The 19,336-nt window shown below is 42.6% G+C and overlaps 1 protein-coding gene across 4 annotated transcripts in view; it reads left to right on the top strand.

Annotated features, from left to right (window-relative positions):
• The window catches only part of CAMKK1 (calcium/calmodulin dependent protein kinase kinase 1), a 158,298-nt gene that overhangs the window by 45,148 nt on the left and 93,814 nt on the right, over nt 1–19,336 (top strand). Inside the window, exon 1 of one of the 4 annotated variants that reach the window (XM_069971139.1) lies at nt 18,767–18,831. The exons of the other annotated variants lie outside the window; for them this stretch is intronic. The gene's annotated coding sequence lies outside the window, so the exon portion shown is untranslated. Of the gene's footprint in view, nt 1–18,766; nt 18,832–19,336 lie in introns of those variants that run through there. 4 annotated transcript variants of the gene reach the window in all.

The following is a 19,336-nucleotide window of genomic DNA, read 5'->3' as shown; positions in this document are numbered from 1 at the left end:
CCCATCTCCTGCCTCCTGAATCTACAGATTTGGGCAAAATCTACATCAACCAAAACCAGGGATGGGTTGAAAACACAGAGAGGCTATGTTCACACACTGTTGAAATTTAGTGGATGGTCATCATTTAATGGCGTTATTTCAAAACAACAGCCATTGTTTTTAAAATAACGGCAATTATTTGAAAATAGCAAGTTTCAACTGTGTGTGAACATAGCCTTTCTGTGTTTTCAACCCACTCCTGGATTTGGTTGCCGAATACTGAGCAAAAATGCTTACTGCAGTTTTGGCTGTCACTATAAGGTGTATGGGGCTCTCCCAAAGAACCTCCAAAAGATGATGTTGGTGGAGAAAAGGGTTGGGTGTGATGGAAAATCACTGCCTGCCCCCTTAATTTTGGGAGAGAGCATATGGGGAAATGGGACCTTAAAGTGAATCTGTACAAATGTTGCAGATAAATAATGGAATCTAGGGATTTGATCGAATCCCGGGAAATTATGAAATGAACATGCCGTTCCATCATTTCCCTAGGGATTTGAACAAATCACTAACCCCTTTCAGGGAAAGGATGGAATGAATGATCGAGGAGTCGCCCAGCTCTTTGTTTGGCTGCGGACGGGGGAGCAGAACTGCACACCTCCCGGCAGGCATATGGCGGCGGGGGCGGACAGGAACTCCTGGCAGGCACGGCAGTGGAGGGCGGGGACGGGAGAGCATAATGGAACACCTCCCGGCAGGCAAACTACGGTGGGGCGGACGGGACCGGAGGCAGATGGGGAGCAGAGCGGCCCACCTCCCGGAAGGCATACTGCCTTGGGGCGGACGGGGAGCAGGAGGCATGTCGCAGGGTGGACGGAACCGGAGGTGGACAGGGAGCAGAGTGGCACACCTTCCTGCAGGCAAATGGCAGCGGGAGCAGAGCGGACAGGCTGGGGGAGCAGAGAGGCCGAGGAGGCGGACGTGGAGCAGAGCAGACAGGCTGGGGGAAGCAGAGAGGCGATACGTTAAGCAAATTCTATGTCGCAGGGGTAAATGATAGAGTTCACTCCATCATTTCCCTGAAAGGGGTCAGTGATTTGATCAATTCCCTATGGAAATGATGGAACAGCGTGGTAATTTCATCATTTCTCGGCATTTGATCAAATCACTGATTCTATCATTTCACTGCAACATCCATATACATAAAACGCTCACAGGCTAATGTATTTTCACCAACGTCCAAACGCAGACGTTTTCCACAGGAGATGGGATGGTTTGGATGTTGGGGAGAATACATCAACCTGTGGACGTTTCATGTACGAAGTGCCAGGATGAAATCATCTGTATATTTGCAGAGAAACACTGTGAGTATGTGTCTTCACTGACCTGAGGGACATTATGCAACTAACTGCGAATGGCATATGAGGTACAAACGTGCATGTGGTTTACCACTATCCCATACCACACTTTCTCTACATGGATTGTTAAAGGAGAAGTCAACGAAAATTTTCTTTTAATGTATTGTATTGCCCCCCAAAAGTTATACAAATCCCCAATATACACTTATTACGGGAAATGCTTATAAAGTGCTTTTTCCCTGCACTTACTACTGCATCAAAGCTTCACTTCCTGGATAACATGGTGATATCACAACCCGACTCCCAGAGCTGTGCTGGCGGTGTCTGTTGGAGAGGATGATGGCAGAGGGATGCTCAGTGTCCTCCAGTGCTCTGTGTCCCTCAGTGTCCCCCTGCCATCATCCTCTCCAGCAGCCACAGCGTGCACAGCTCTGGGAGTCGGGTCGTGACATCACCATTTTATCCAGGAAGTGAAGCCTTGATGCAGTAGTAAGTGTAGGGAAAAAAAGTACTTTTATAAGCATTTCCCGTACCCGTACGTCATATGTCCTCATTAGCACTTCAAAGCGGGGCCGCGCGGTAGCCCGGGACAGCCGCTAATTAGCTAATCGGAGGCAGCTGTCAAAGTTGACAGCTGCCTCCGATTACCGGAGGCAACCTTTCCCTGGGGTCTAGTGGGGGAGATCGCTCCTCCGGGACGTTGTCCCGGAGGAGCAATCTCCCTGTCTGATGCCGGCCGAGGACTCGTCCAAGATGGCGCCGCCCCCGGCTCGGCACTCGTTTACTTCCGGCTGCAGCAGCCGGAAGCAAACGAGTGCCGATCTCATTGATCTCTGCAGCATATCTATGCTGCAGAGATCTCAGTGAGAGATCAAAGTATATATACTAGTAGTCCCCTAGGGGGGCTTCTAGTATATGTGTAAAAAAAAAAAAAAAAGAAAAAAAAAGTGTTGTTTATATTAAAAAGCCCCCTCCCCTAATAAAAGTCTGAAGCACCCCCCTTTTCCCAGGTTTTAAATAAAAGTAAACAAATAAATAAATAAACATGTTTGCTATCGCCGCGTGCGTAATCGCCCGAACTATTAATTAATCACATTCCTGATCTCGCACGGTAAACGGCATCAGCGCAAAAAAATCACAAAGTGCAAAATTGCGTATTTTTGGTCGCATCAAATCCAGAAGAAATGTAATAAAAAGCGATCAAAAAGTCGTATATGCGCAATCAATGTACCGATAGAAAGAACACATCATGGCGCAAAAAATGACACCTCGCACAGCCCCATAGACCAAAGGATAAAAGCGCTATAAGCCTGGGAATGGAGCGATTTTAAGGAACGTATATTTGTTAACAATGGTTTGAATTTTTTATAGGCCATCCGATACAATATAAGTTATACATGTTATATATCGTTTTAATCGTAACGACTTGTGGAACATGCATAACAAGTCAATTTTACCCCAGGGCGAATGGCGTAAAAACACAGTTCCCCCAAATAAAAGAAATGCTGTTTTTTTTTCAATTTCACCACACTTTGAATTTTTTTCTGGTTTCGTAGTGTACCAAATGCAAAAATTCAGCCTGTCATTGCAAAGTACAATTAGTGACGCAAAAAATAAGGGCTCATATGGGTTTCTAGGTGGAAAAAAGCAAGTGCTATGACCTTTTAAACACAAGGAGGAAAAAACGAAAATGCAAAAATGAAAATGGGCCCCGTCCTTAAGGGGTTAAAAAAAAAATTTCATCTGACTTCTCCTTTAAAGGGGAACTTCAGGTAGAGGGGGAAAAATGAAACTTCTGCAGATGCATATAGCATTACTTACATGTCTATCCCAGTTTTGAAACTACCAAAAATCTATTTGTTTGGGGTATATTGTGCTGTATTGTGTTTCTGTACTTCCTGGTTGAGCAGATGTACACAGAACTACAGGTTCCAGAATGCAATGCTTTCCCTCAGCTGTTCATCACAGTCCTCCACCCTGCCCATTTCCCATCCAAATGTTGTATAACATCTTGACTGTGTTAACACATTGCAGTTTTATTGTGTTACTAAATTATTTGCAGTACTTTACTATTTGATTGGGACACCCCACAGAACCTTTTGGATCGGCACAAAAAGCTGCAGAAATGAAGAAATCACCACTACGTACGGGACCGCATGTAACGCTACGGGCGTAAGTTACGGCATTTTCGTCCGCAAACAATGGTCTGGTTAATTTTTTACGCCGCCGCGTACGATCCGGGTGTAAGTTCGTACGTAGTGTGAACTGTGCAGCCGTACTTCGTATACTTTCCATTATACGCAAACTACGTAAGTCTCCGGCCGCTTATTCACGGAACGCGCTACGGCCGGAAACTTACGTAGTGTGAACATAGCCTTAAGGTGGATTTGGTGTTCTCTGACCATGTGGAATAATGACGTTTTGAAGTGCGGCATCTAGTTGTTATTCATAATATTGCTGTTTTTCCTCTTCTCTGCTAAAACCAAATTGTGTTTCAAATAGGTTTGGAGGTTGTTTTCTTAACTATGGATGAAATTCTTAGTTAATGTAAAAGTACTGTAGAAGGTAACTTAAAAAGCATGGGTTTGTGATCACTTTCCCATAGCAACTGCATTATGGGTCATACTTCAAGTGCACCTGTCAGCTCTGCAGTCTTGACCTACAGTATTCTCAGCCACTTTATTATCAAAATCAGAGTTAGAAAAAGCTGAAGAATTAGTCTACAGAAGTCTATACGTTCTTTAACAGGGAACAGAGAGCAAATAAAAATGTGTCCACTGTAGCAGGTTTGTCCCATATTTTTTTTCATTAAATATACCAAGATCCAATTAATGTACCATTACTACTGTCCTTAGAGACTATCTATAAAGTTCTGCATTGGAGAATGCTATTATATATAGTACATTGTAGTAGTTTCTACATTACTGTTACAGTATCCTTCTTTGTTTGCGTATCTCTGTCATCAGGGGTCAGAACATGAAGAGTAGCGGTCTTGGCAAAAGCTATTGATTTTTGGTTGCTGTTGGTAAAGTTCCAGAGAAAACTTCCCTTCCTGCAGTGCTGCCTATAGAGAAATGTCCTAGGGAGCAAAGACCAAGCAAGTTTTTGTATATGTCTTGGTAGAAAGACAAAAATTGTAACGCAACAGCGTGAACTTGTGGCGATGATCAGCCAACCATCAGCTGTGCACGTATAGCTTCAAAAAGCCAACATCAGAGAATTCTGTAATCTGCCAACAGCCATTAAAAGCCATATAATATGCATAGATTTTTAAAATGGTGATGGCTAGAATTGCCCATTATGGCCTTTTATCTTGTGTGAAGGACTAGCTCAATGGTCTAGGTCGTGTTTTAGACACAGGGCAGTGGGGAAACGCTTCTAACGCCATTTAGATTGATTTTAACATCATAGTCAGAACAGTATATATGAGTATATTTCTTTATCATATAAAATACTTTACAGATGAAGGCCTTTTGCACATAGCAGAACCCTGTTCATGAGGATGTCTGTGTGCCACAGTATAATACTCCATTGTGTGTTGTATGTTGGAGATGTAATAATTTGCAGTAATGCCTCTAGGAGAGAATAGCTATGTAATATGGAATCCAAACTATTTTTTTTTATCATAATGAAGGCATACTGCAATACACTACCCTGCATCATCTAACTATGTGCATCAGAAACCTTGTGGGCTAATATATATTTTAGTAGTTGGATAGAGAATTTCTTTAAAGTGAATGAACCACTACATGAACAGACCCACGCCGGTGCGGGGATGCCGATGGCGCAGTCCTTTTTTTGTACCAACACCCAGTTCCCACCTCCAGTGTTTCATGCCAGGACGGTGCTCAGGAATAGACTGGCTCCGTGCACAGGAAACAGGCGTCTGTGACGTGGCCAGGGTTGATTCTAATGGAGTTGCATCACTGGATCTCCGCACCGACACCAACAAAGTAGTGGGAAAAAAAATTCACTTTTATAAAGCGGTACATTTGCTTAAAACATATGCAGAATGTACGTATGTGCAAGTATATTCACGATTCTCCTTTATGTAGCTGTGTTACCAATGTGTACACTACAAAGACCGAAGGGTGAATTTGCACAGAAATAATGATGGTAAAGACCGAAGCTAGCTGGTAGCCGAGAGACTCTTTATAGATTACACCGCGACAATTACAGGACCAAAGAGACATTTTTAGACCCATATTTCATATAATGAGACCACTTTCTAAATTTGTTCTGTATTGTCAAAATAAAGGTGAGTCAGCATTCATTTTCTTTTGTCCTCCAACTTCTGCAATTTTTTTTCTTCCTCTTCTTATGAATATATGTCCTGCTGTGATTTGAAGAAGTTTGGGAGAAAATAATTGGAAGCTGTGCAAAAACCTCCGTGTATGTACAGTGTGCGAGCATTAGGCGTTATTACTTCCTTCACCACATTAGCTTTGTATACCACATTTAGATGAGTTTGGAAGACATTATTAAGCACTATAAATGCTTTACGACCACAGGCGCATTAGTAGTAGTACAAGGAGATTTTATTCATGTGATCGGAAATGCACTCCTCTCTGGTTTGTGGAAAGGAAGAAGCAATTTGTTCTAATATCTCTGTAACATCATGAGATCCTTTCTGTATACTCTTATAGGCTTTGTTTACACACATTGGGGGAGATTTATCAAACTGGTGTAAAGTAGATTTGTCTTAGTTGCCCCTAGCAACAGATCAGATTCCACCTTTCAATTTCCAAAGAGTCTGTGAGGAATGAACAGTGGAATCTGATTGGTTGGTAGGGGCAACTGAGCCAGTTTCACCAGTTTGATAGATCTCCCCCATTGTTTCTATTGGAGAGCCATCATTTACAAACAAATAACGGATGTTATGTTATACCAACAAACATTATTTGTATAACAGCCGTTGTCTTAAAATAACTGCCGTCCAATAAAAACGGACATCATTTTGACAGTGTTTTAACATAGCCCTATACTATATTTTATAAAATTAAGTAGATACTGAACTGTCTAACAAATCTGTATGAAAAGCACTGTATTAGATATTGGTATTGGTTGGTTGAGTAGAATCCGGTAAGGGTGTACGTTTTAACAAACACAAATCGACCATAACAACAAAATAACCTTGTAATATTGTATAGGTCTCCCTTGTGGTAACATGTTGACATGGACCCTATCCTGGGATACAGCAGTGGACATGGGATACAGCAGCGGCATCTGGAGCGGGACTGCCAGGAGAGGGTTAGTGTCCACTGCTGTATGCCGGTGTAGGGTGGGTTCTAGCCCACTGTCAGGGCTGGCAGGTTTCCTTTAAGGGATGCACCTTGGTATCCAGTGACTGGTTTGTAATGTACATAAAAAGAGAAAGAGAATGCTTAAAGGGCAACTGACAGCACAGATATATGCTGCCAGTTTTCAGTTGCCTATCACACAAGCATTGGTGCCACTGTGTAATATGGCGTCTTTGTAAAAAATAAATAAATTAGCTTTATTTTGCATTTACAGTGTCACCATGTCCCAATCTCTGGCCACTAATCTGTTCTCAGGCCACCTCTGCCTCCTCTAGAATAAGGCTGTCAATCATTTTTTTTTTTTTACAAAGACTACACATCACAAAGCAGTGCCAAAGGTATGTTTTTGATGCTTGTGTGATGGGAAATTGGAAACTGGCAGCACCGATATATGCATATGCGTGCTGTCAGTTTCCCTTTAAAGGGGTATTCTCATATCAAAACACTCGGGGTCCAACCACTTGTTTGGAAATAATGGACGTTATTTGGACGGCTAATGACATCCATCCAAAATAATTTAAAAAAAACACCAAAAAAAAGCGTTATGTTGGCCCTTCTTGGTACCATAACACTATTTGCCCCACACTCATGTTTTGCAGTTGTTGTGTTTTTTTTCCTAGAGTTTATGTAATATGTGACAAATAACACTTTTTGTTTTCCAAAGGTTTACTCGGGAAATGTGCTCTACAATAAAGCCTTTTTATAGGCTGACATCTTCCATTCATTGTCTGACATGTGTTATCTTGGGGCTCAGCGTTCACGCAAACTTGTAGTACTGTAAGTGCCCTTTAAGTCAGATTCCAAGGGGATGTTCCTGTCAGATATTTTCCTTAATTGGGTGAACCTGTCATGGTGGAATCTTGTATGTCATGACCGGGGGGAAATACATAATAATACAGACTTTCGATCATTTATTAATACATTTTATCCTGTGCTACGGTGTCAAAGTATGAAAATAGGAGTATAGGGTTTTCTACTGACTGCATTGCTGCAGCGTATCCATTAGGGTACTTTCACACAGGACTGAAATGCTGAAGATTTGATACTGATTTTACCAACTATATCTATCTATCTATCTAAGTTAATAAGAAAGGAAATATTATAAGGACAGACTAGATGGACCTGGTCTTGTTCTGCTGACAATTCTCTGTTTCTATATTTCTAACTTCAATAGAGAAGTGAAACCCCATAACAAAATACCCATAACAAATATACGGCAGGCGTATTCCAGGGAGAAGGGGCAAATCTGTGCCTTCTCCTTAGCGTACACCCTGGGGCGAAACTTTCATAAATATCCTCCATAGTATATAGGAGGCAGGAGAGAGAGGTCAGTCTGCATCCACACTGCAGATAAGCATAAGAAAAGCAGACACAGAGATGGGGGGGACATTTACAAAGCGTCCGCCCGAGGCGTACACCAGAGAGAAAGTGCAGATTCGCCCCTAAGTCAGGGAGGAGGTGTGGCCTTCTCCCGCACCTCATTTATCATGATTTACGCGTGCTCGCATGCGCCTCTTTCCTGCCTGGGGATAGGGGACGGGGCCTAATATACTAATATAAGACTGGCATACTTGTACGCCGGTCTTCATAAATCCCCCCCAAGGAGTTTGCAGAATGGTAACCAGGGAAGAAAACATCAGATACTAGTGATAGTGTGGGCACAAATAATGCAGAACATCCTGAAAAAGTTACCTGAAATGATAGTTACACTTGAAGCAATAAAAGAAAAGCATTTAAAAACACACTCCACCTGCAATGTGAGAACACAGCTTTACCTTTATATTACCTGAATGTCATATTATTGCACTCTCCCCTAGTGCAGACTGTGACACCATGCTCTCCATCTGTTGCCACTTATTTGTGTATTGAACCTGCATTGATTGTGACTCTGCCTCGCTGCATCAAGGAGGAGACTGTGACCGCAGGAACTAGCTGCTTGGTTATAGAAATAATAGATGCATATCTTTTTAAGCTGGCTTTAGCAGGAAGGTGTCACAAATCTAAAGATACAGAGCAGATGCATGTAGCAGGTATGTTTTATGTATAATAGTTTTCTTCAACAAAGAAGTGAAAGATGAGGCACTCGTGTATCCTTGAAAAATCCATAACTTTATTCCACCATTAGTTACAACAGGTGCTCATGGACGCGGTCAGGTGAGTGAACGGGAGACAGCCTGTTTCGCGTGATGACGTTCACGCTTCCTCTCGGCCCTGACGTCACTCCGTGACCTTGCCCCTTTTAACTCCGTGCTAATTAAAAAAAACTTCTAATTTACAAAAAAAGTTAAAAACAATGCAAAAAAGGAACAAAGTGCATTTCATTAACCTTGCTGCAACATTGCCTATATATACACACATATCTTATGTCTCTTCTATTTATTTATAGCCATGTACATCAGAGCGATCGTTTAACCCTAGAGGTCCTAGGGCATCCATCTTTAAAATTAACTCCTTTTCTCTTTTCATTAAATTATCATGTCTATTCCCTCCCCTCACGGGATTTTTAACTTGTAGCAACCCCATAAAGCACAATTGTGTTGCATCACCGCCATGAAACTTACACATATGTTCTATTACCTTCGGACATCCTTTACCTGTGCGCACCGAACGTACATGTTCAGAGAACCGCTGGCAGAGGGGCCTGATGGTCTTTCCAATATAGTAGTACCCACAGCTGCACAGGAGTGCATAAACTACATACGAGGATCGGCAGGTAAGGAAATCCCTAATCTGCCACTGTATACCTCCCAACTGTCAGACTGTCAGTGGTGTGTCTCCCTGCACTGTGCACTATGGTAAATGTTAAGATGAATTGCTATGATATGGTTAAACCCCAACCCCAATGGTTACCCATTATTTCCCCCAAGCAGTAGGTAATCCCATAACTGTGCCCTATGCAGTAGCCAACCCCTCTATTAATGTCCCATAATGCCCCACATAGTAATTATATAGTAGCCAGCCCTCCCAATATTGCCCCTCATAGTAGCCATATAGTAGCCAGCCCTCCCAATGGTGACCCATATAAACGTCAGCCCCCAAATGTCTCATATAGTAGCCAGCCCTGTCACTAGTGCCCCATATAGTAGCCAGCCCCCAATAGTGTCTTATATAGTAGCCAGCCCTTGCCAATAGTCTCTTATATAGTAGCCAGCCCTCCCCAAGTCTCTTATAAAGTAGCCAGCCCTCCCTCATAGTATGTTATATAGTAGCCAGCCCTCCCCCATAGTATGTTATATAGAAGCCAGCGCTCCCCAAGTTATTTTTACGGTAGCCAGCCCTCCCATTTAGTATGTTATATAGTAGTCAGCCCTTCCCCTTTAGTATGTTATATTGAAGCCAGCCCTCCCAAAGTCATTTCTAAAGTAGCCATCCCTCCCCCATAGTATGTTATATTGAAGCCAGCCCTCCCAAAGTCATTTCTAAAGTAGCCAGCCCTCCCACATAGTATGTTATATAGTAGCCAGCCCTCCCCAAGTCTCTTATAAAGTAGCCAGCCCTCCCTCATAGTATGTTATATAGTAGCCAGCCCTCCCCCATAGTATGTTATATAGAAGCCAGCGCTCCCCAAGTTATTTTTACGGTAGCCAGCCCTCCCATTTAGTATGTTAAATAGTAGTCAGCCCTTCCCCTTTAGTATGTTATATTGAAGCCAGCCCTCCCAAAGTCATTTCTAAAGTAGCCATCCCTCCCCCATAGTATGTTATATTGAAGCCAGCCCTCCCAAAGTCATTTCTAAAGTAGCCAGCCCTCCCCCATAGTATGTTATATAGAAGCCAGCCCTCCCCAAGTCTCTTATACAGTAGCCAGCCCTCCCCAAGTCTCTTATACAGTAACCAGCCCTCCCCCTTAGTATGTTATATAGAAGCCAGCCCTCCCCAAGTCATTTTTACAGTAGCCAGCCCTCCCCCATAGTATGTTATATAGAAGCCAACCCTCCCCAAGTCTTTTATACAGCAGCCAACCCTCCCCCATAGTATGTTATTTAGAAGCCAGCCCTCCCCAAGCCCTCCCGGCAGGCATATGGCGGTCTGCGACATGCCTCCTGCTCTCCCGGGCTGTCCGCTATGCTCCCCGTCCGCCCCAATGCCGTATGCCTGCCAGGGGTGTGCCGCTCTGCTCCCCCCGTCCGCCTCTACCACCGTATGCCTGCCGGGAGTTCCCGTCTGCCCCCGTCGCCATATGCCTGCCGGGGAGGTGTGCCACTCTGCTCCCCGTCTGCCCCCGTCGCCATATGCCTGCCGGGGAGGTGTGCCACTCTGCTCCCCCGTCCGCCTCTGCCGCCGTGTCTGCCAGGAGTTCCCGTCTGCCCCCGTCGCCATATGCCTGCCGGGGAGGTGTGACGCTCTGCTCCCCATCCGCCCCGCCGCCATATGTCTGCTAGGGAGATGTGCCGCTCTGCTCCCCCCATCTGCCTCTGCCACCGTATGCCTGCCGAGAGTTCACGTCAGCCCCCGTCGACATATGCCTGTCGGGGAGGTGTGCCGATCTGCTCCCCGTCCGCCCGCTGCCAAACATAGAGAAGTTGTTGATTCAAAGCACATCTGCAGCTTCAAGCGACTCTGTACCCACAATCTGACCCCCCCCCCCCCCAAACCACTTGTACCTTCGGATAGCTGCTTTTAATCCAAGATCTGTCCAGCGGACCGTTTGGCAGGTGATGCAGTTATTGTCCTAAAAAAATACTTTTAAACTTGAAACCCGTGCCAAACGGGAGTATCTGTGCCCTAACTTTACACAACCTCTCTGCCCCTCCTCCCCACCCTCCTCATCATTAGGAATGCTCCAGGCAGATTGCCTCCTATTCCCCACCTGTGGCAGCCCGGCACATGGGCTGGATCGTTAAGCACCTGTGCAATGTTCCGCATAAAGAAAAATGTTCCAGTGGCATTCCTAATGATGAAGAGGGTGGGGAGGAGGAATGGAGGGGTGGTGCAAAGTTAGGGCACAGATACTCCCGTTTGGCATGGGCTTCAAGTTTAAAAGTATTTTTTTAGGACAATAACTGCATCACCTGCCAAACGGACCACAGGACATATTTTGGATTAAAAGCAGCTATCCATATTATGCCACTCATCTGCGACAAATTACTGCATGGTCCAAGTACCTAGCCTATAAGAAATGGGCTGAGATTGAAAAAATATGGCTAGCACCTTTCCATCCCAACTCCTTTCTCTGGCACCCCTCTCCGCCTTCCTTCTCCCATTTAAACCTCCTTGGCCCCATTAACTTTACTTTGCACATCTGGTCCATCTGCTCCTCCAAATTTAAACTCTATTCCAAAACGTCCCCTTTAAATTCCTTCCTTCTCTATCCTGACTTTCAGCCTGGTTTACAATCTCATATAGTTAGACTATGGGGCTCCAAGAAACTGTTTCAGTTCGCCGACATGGTAGACCCACTTACACGCACCCTTCTCCCCTTCCACAGGATTGTGGACAGATTTGAGCTACCGCCCTCAGAGCAATATACCTATTTACAGATCCGCCATTTTATGCTGTCTCGCCTGGGATCCCTCACAGTCTCGAAACCAACTGCCTTTGAACAATTAGTGAGAGGGGGCGTTTCTACATCAGGGTTGATATCAGATATCTATCGAATTATTAACTCACCCTCTGATGGCTCCCAGGCTAGACATCACTATATGGATAAGTGGGAGGCGGTATTGGGCAGGCAGCTCCCCCCAGAGTGTTGGGATGTGATATGGGACAGGGCGGCAAGATCCTCCATCTGCACCACATATAAGGAATCCCACTATAAGCTGTTAATGCACTGGTACCATACGCCTGAGCTCCTCCATAAACTAAATAATGCTATCCCCCCACAATGTTGGAGGTGTTCAGGTAGTGTGGGGTCGCTCCTCCATATATTTTGGGATTGCCCCCTTATCCGCCCATTTTGGGTAGAGGTTTGCAGACTGGCCTCGACAGTCTTGGGTGCTACCATTGCTAGGGACCCTGGAATCTGTCTGTTGAACTTGTTCCCAAAGACCCTCCGGAAAAAGCAGGCGAAGTTGTTACTCACTATCCTGACAGCGGCCAAGTCCTTAATTGCTCGTGCCTGGAAGCAAACATCCCCTCCTTCCCGGCCTTGTTTGCTCGCCAGAATCCGGGAGTTGCGTTCCCTAGAAAAGCTTACTGCTTCCCTTAATAATGCCATTGATAAATTTGAGTCCATATGGATCCTTTGGGATTCCTTTGATATGATTGCCTCTTCTGGCAGTAGACCCTAGTTTCCCTGTCCCTCCCACCTCCCCTCCCTTCCCTCCCCCCTTTTCCTATCTCCTTGGTGTTGAGTCCTGTCTTAGTTTGTCTGTGTTGTCTGTTTGTCAAAAGGTTTTGTTATGGGGCTGTAGTTTGGTTCCACTTTTTGTCTGAGCCATAAGTAACAGGTAGATATCATCAGACGACAGCTGCTGTATTATCTATGTTTTCTGATTATCCTTGTAGAACTATGCTGTGCCGCTATGGTCACAGAAGAACTAGGTGCTGCCACTATTTCTACCTACTTGTGCCTGATATGTTTATACTTATTGCTGGTACCTCATCATATTGCTGTTTCTCACATTATCCTGTACATGCCCTGTAATTCTTTGTTCTGTTTGTGCAAAAAATTTTTGAAAAATCTTTGCAATAAAAATTACAGTTATAAAAAAAAAAAAAAAAAGCAGCTATCCAAAGGTACAAGTGGTTTTGGGGGGGGGGGTCAGATTGTGGATACAGAGTCGCCTTCAAATCTGCGCCATCAAATCTGCTGCAGATCCTGTATGTGTGATTTGATCAAATCCCTGGATTCTATCATTTCACTGCAATATATATTAGGCAACAATGGGAGGGAAAGAGCGGTGTATCAAGAGGAGGAGGCAAGTTTGGTTAATAAAAGTATTTGCAAACATATATAACTTGACAAGCCCTACAAGTATAACTATATTAGCTGAGTTGGGAATACCCCCTTTAAAAGTTGATGTGTGCCACAGCTTGAATTATTTTCAGTCTTGCATTCATGTTTCATCTGTTTGAAGTGAACACTATATAATCACACTAAATCCCATGTCTCTTTGAGGGGAAAAAAATGAAATCATAAAAGGGTCGATGGAAAGACTCCAAATGAGATCACATGAATATTTTAATCAAAATGTAAGCAGCATGTTAACATGTTTTAAATGTGAAATTATTGGAAAAACACAGAGCTTGATGTACAGTATCTAGCTCATCGTACCATTCAAAGAGTATCTAGAGAATGAAACATATATTGTGGTATGAAGTAGCGGTAATGTAAACGCAAAACCAAGCTTAGGTATTCCGACCATTTAAAATTTTTAATATAGTGCTGAATGCATAGAACATAATAATCATCCTATTCTTACCCTACCATGATTTCCCAGGGTCCCCCTTTGACGTCTTTGGGTCCCCTGCTGAACAAACCGCGACAGCCCGCTTAGCCGATAACTCAGTTAGTCTTGAAAGTAGCAGCGGTGTATTCAGCTGGGAACCCGAAGATATCACAGGAGGTTCTGGGGAAGTGGGATTAGGTAAGAACAGGATGAGTATCATGTTCTATGCAGTTCAGCACTATATATATATTACAAATTTTAAATGGCCAGAGTGTCCCTTTGAACACATACTTACCTCCCTCACTCACTTAGTGCCGCAGCTCTCACATCTTCTGATCACCACCTCTTTGCAGTTCTTGCTTCTTCTGATGATGTTGCGCTCCCTGCTCTGCTTTGTGATTGGCTGAACAGGGAGTGGAACATCATCAAAAGGAGCAAGGGTGGGGGAGGTAAGTATGCATTCTTTCATTCTTCTGTGGCACAGGGTGGCATGTAGTAAAATATAAGGTTTTCCTGGAAAACTACTTTAACAGATTCTATACTGTATTCTCAAAGATGGTGTTAATAGGTGAACATGTGCTTTAAATTTCTTTTGTGGTGCCTTATTTAACACTTTTGTACTCCATTCTTCTCTTGTTGTGTTATATGGCTAATAAATGCTGGGAGGTAAAGACTAATGGAAGCCATTACTGCAGGTTGTCATCTAGCTTTGCAGTGAATATAAATTAGCCATAAATTATCCTTGTTATGCAAAATTACTTGATTATGATGTCTGGGCTCTCTTGGAATAGCTGCTTAACCTCCTTTACAGGTGGCATGAAAGGTAGTTGAAGGGAAACAAGATTTCTATATTAGGACATGAATCTTGTATAATGTACAGTTGGGCATTGACAGTTATACACTTGTGTATATCTCAAGATGGCGCTAGACAAATCCCAGAAGGAAGAAAATAAAGAAATATAAAATGACTGCAACTTTTCCTTCTGTATGTAACTAATTTTTATAGCTTCTTAAAGCTTATTTTTCTTTTAAATCAATTGGTTTCAGAAAGTTTATAATTTACAAGATTTAAAAATCTCAGGTCTTCCCATACTTATCAGATGCTGTATGTCCAACAGGAAGTGGTGTTTTATTTTCCGTCTGACACCCTGCTCTCTGCTGACATCTCTGTCCGAAACAGGAACTGTCCAGAGCAGGAGGTTTTCTATGGGGATTTGCTGCTGCTCTGGACAGTTTCTGTCTCAGACAGAGATGGCAGCAGAGAGCACTGTGTCACACGGAAAAGAAAACTTTTCCTTCAGGACCCAGAAGGAGTTAGGGCCCTATTCCACCGATTATCGTTCGCATAATCGTTAACGATTAACAATCTCAAACGACCGGTATTGCGAAAGACCTGAAAACGTTCACTCATTTCCATGGAACGATAATCGTTACTTATGATCGTATTTGCAATCGTTTTTCTTCGCTATTTCTTCGCTATTGCGTTCGTATCTACTGCGAACGGCCGAACAATGTCTTATTCAATGCAAACGATTTGCAAACGTTTTGCGAATGAGCAACGATAAAAATAGGTCCAGGTCTTATAAAGCGATCAACGATTTCTCGTTCGGTCGTTAAACGTTAACTGCATTTCAACCGAACGATTATCATTTAGATTCGAACGATTTAATGATAATCTGAACGATAATCATCCGGTGGAATAGGGCCCTTAGAGTACCTGTCACTACGGCGGCTTCTGGATCTGTGGTGAATTTGACTCTGAACCTGTAATTTGGGTATCCATAGCAATAAACACACTGTGACGGAAATACGGGCGACCCTCATTCTGATCCTATTGGGTTCATGCGCATTCCCAGCTCACTACATTACAAAACACTAGTACAGAAAAGTATATCTTTCACATTTATTTTTTTTACATGAAACAGAAGTTAAACCAACTACATAAATGTCTAATAGGCCCACAGCAAATACAGAACCTATCCTTTGCTTTGTAGTCTTTATAATCTTTATAATACAAATCAAACCCATCTAGAAGGGGGTCATCCTCCACAACGTCAGACATTTTCCCCTTAAAAGCTCACTCAGACAATTTTTAAGGATGGAACATAAAAACAGCATGTACGATTTGCTACTGCCCCAGGTGATTTAGCAGACATCAGTGGCATTGATGCATTAAACATCGTTTTCTATCTTGGGTTTTGTTTTGGCTGTGACTATAGCACTGCTATGCATTCTTTCATGTGGTTTGTGTTCTTTTCATACAGGAGTTGCACATAAAATCTCATTTCATTCCCTAATCATATTAGTTGTTGAATCAGGAATCATGCTGCTGTTTGGCTTCTGAGACCAAAGACCAATTGCTCCCTCCGCCTGCTTTGAACACTGAGGCCTTTAAAAGCAATTATTTTAGAATACTGTGGTTTTTTTCCTGCCATCCTGTAAAAAAAAAAAAGTTTACTTTAAAGGCTGTGTATAATGTAGATTTTTTTTTTGTGCCGATTAGTGACAATTTTTTTTGTTTTGATTTTCTTTTTCTTTTAATTTCTTCTTTTGTACATTATTATGGGGGAAACCATCCTGTCTGAGCTGTTTTAACAACATTTAGAGATGGACGTGGAGCTTAACCCTATTCACTTCTGTGGGGCAGAAATGCTCCAGTGCACTATATATAGTTATCTATATACTGGCATTGCATCTCACTATTATCCTGTCTGTGATGATAAGGAGGACACTGCTAGAAAGAGGTGTCAGCTTATTATTATATTTGTACATTATATACATATGCATATTTTACAATTTGATTTGATTCGAACAATAGTTCATTTTCTGATGACACATTTCCTCTAATGGATCAAACATTTAATAGTTAATACATTTGGTGGTGGTCTGCTGCGTTTTAGAGGTTTTAGAGCAAAGAACCATTAAAGGGGTAGTTCTGCAAAAATAAAATAAAAATCTTTCAAATCAGCTGGTGCCAGAAATTTGTAATTTACTTCTATTAAAAAACATCAAGTCTTTCAGTACTTAGCAGCTGTATGTCCTGCAAAAAGTGGTGTATTCTTTCCAGTCTAAAGGTATGTTAACGCTGAGTAAATCAGGCGGAATTATGCGGCGGAACTTTCCGCCACGGAATCCTGCCTGCCTCAGTGTGCCATAGCCTGTTTATGGAAGAGCGCGCGCTCCTCTGCTGCCGCCGCTCTCCGCTCGGAATAGTGACATGCCACTTCTTTGAGCAGTGGAGTGTTTGTGACTGTAAGCGCCTGCCCCAGGGCCCCTCTGCCTTTCCCACCTTCCCACCTATACAGCCTCCTCTGGCTGTCAGTCATTCTGGAGGAGGCATGCAGCAGCCTTAAGCGACAGCATCGGATGGAGAGTGGGGCGGGCAGAGGCCATGTGGGGCCAGCCCGGGGATAATTTTTTTTTTAAAGAAACGGCAAATCACAGTGCAGCGCTAATGGCATTGGCAATAGAAAACTAGCACCACGGATATATGCCACCTATCCATGTTGTCAGTTTCCCAGTAACATCTGTTATATGTAAATCGTTCCAGAAATGCTATATTGAAGTATCTCAATGAAAAATAAATGTATGCCTCCATTTCAGCATGGTTTTATAAGGGATCAGTACTGTCAAACTATATCCCCTGGGAGTCGAGGGTGTCATCCTAGAGGACCCTACCTAATGAACTAGGGGGCTGCTGGGTTGGGCATCCCCTTCACCAGGCAGGATGTCTCTTACTCTTGGGGACCGTCACATCAACATCCCCAGGCCTTAAATATCACTAAATGTATGAATGAATCCCAGGAACTAAACAATTTGGAGGCAAAGTCTTGAACTTTATGTTCCTCAAATCATTCCTGAATTATATTTACAGTGTGGCAGCGTGCATCATCCTTCTGAAAGAATATATTATATAATATATTAGGAATTTTTGGCCTGCGTTCATATCATGTCTGTCTAGTAACAGTGTAATGAAAGCTTATTCTTTGGGGATTAAAGCCACTGGAATTTAGAAGTGTGCTGCTAATAATAATGGAGGAGATAAGATTGATGCCATTGTCTACCTCACTTTCTGGTGTCCATGTAATATTCTGTATATAAATGCATTTCGAGCAGTAATATTTTCACACTTTGCAAAGCCTTGTATTATAAGTTAATAGATGATTTGTGCCGGCACAGTAGCTGCTTGTATAATTCAATGTTGTATTCTGCTAGAGGTAAATATAACTCCTAATATATCATCTTGGGGTTATGATAATAAAGACTAATAATTGCAATAACCTGCATGACTCTCATTCCACAAGCTCGCTAGAGGAACACTAATTGTCATTGCATCTCACCAGGGGTAGTAAAGAAATCTAATTGATTACAAAGATTTACAATATCTTAGACTGTGTTCACACACTGTATTTGATGGTGCATTTCAAGCATTTTGAGTTATGCGTCACAATATACTGTACCTATTTTTGTCTGCTTGTGTTTCACATTATATTAAATTCAGTGGAGAAAAATGCCTTAACGTCGTTAACATGTCACCTTATTATTTGATTTTACACATGGGGGAGATTTATTAAACCTGGTGTAAAGTGAAACTGTCTCAGTTGCCCCTAACAACCAATCAGATTCCACCTTTCATTCCTCACAGACTCTTTGGAAAATAAAAGATGGAATCTGATTGGTTGCTAGGGACAACTGGGCCAGTTTCACTTTAAACCATGTTTGATAAATCTCCCCCATTAAGTTTAATGAAACGTTTGCAGATGTGTAGAAATTTCTGCTATGAACGGACCATAAATACGGATGATGTGCTACAGAATGGAATTCCCGGCATGATCATTCATTCTGTTCATCAAGTACATCTATGCTTGTATGTGGATTTACCATTTGCACGTTGGAACATGGGCCCAGTTTTATCAATTTGTTTAAATAAAAAAATGCCTGACAGATTGCAACCAATCACAGCTCAGCTTTCATATCTTGCCAGGTTAAAGGCCGCCCGATAGAGTAAATGATGCACTGATATGTGTCTCCTAGTTTCCATTTCAGCTTTGTCATTTTGGCCCCAAATTGCAGCCGGTTTATCCAAAAGACAGCAGTAATTTGCATTAAATGGTGGCAATTTGGTGTTAAAAAAACAAAACAAAACAAAAAAAAGACAGCTGTGGAGCAACCCTGAAACATTGACAGCCATTTTGGTATGTGAAAATCAAAAGGGTCAATTGAGGCTATGTCCACACAGTAAAAATCAAATATCAAAATATGGTCGTGATTTGGAGTACAAATTTAAAAAAAATGTATGAGCAGGTGAAAATAATGGCTGTTTTCATTACAAAATCAGGTGGTAAATAATGAGTATGTTCATTATTTTGATG

The sequence above is a fragment of the Dendropsophus ebraccatus genome, chromosome 5 (genome assembly GCF_027789765.1).
Source record: "Dendropsophus ebraccatus isolate aDenEbr1 chromosome 5, aDenEbr1.pat, whole genome shotgun sequence".
Classification (NCBI taxonomy): Eukaryota; Metazoa; Chordata; class Amphibia; order Anura; family Hylidae; genus Dendropsophus; species Dendropsophus ebraccatus.
This window is presented reverse-complemented; position numbering and strand designations above follow the sequence as displayed.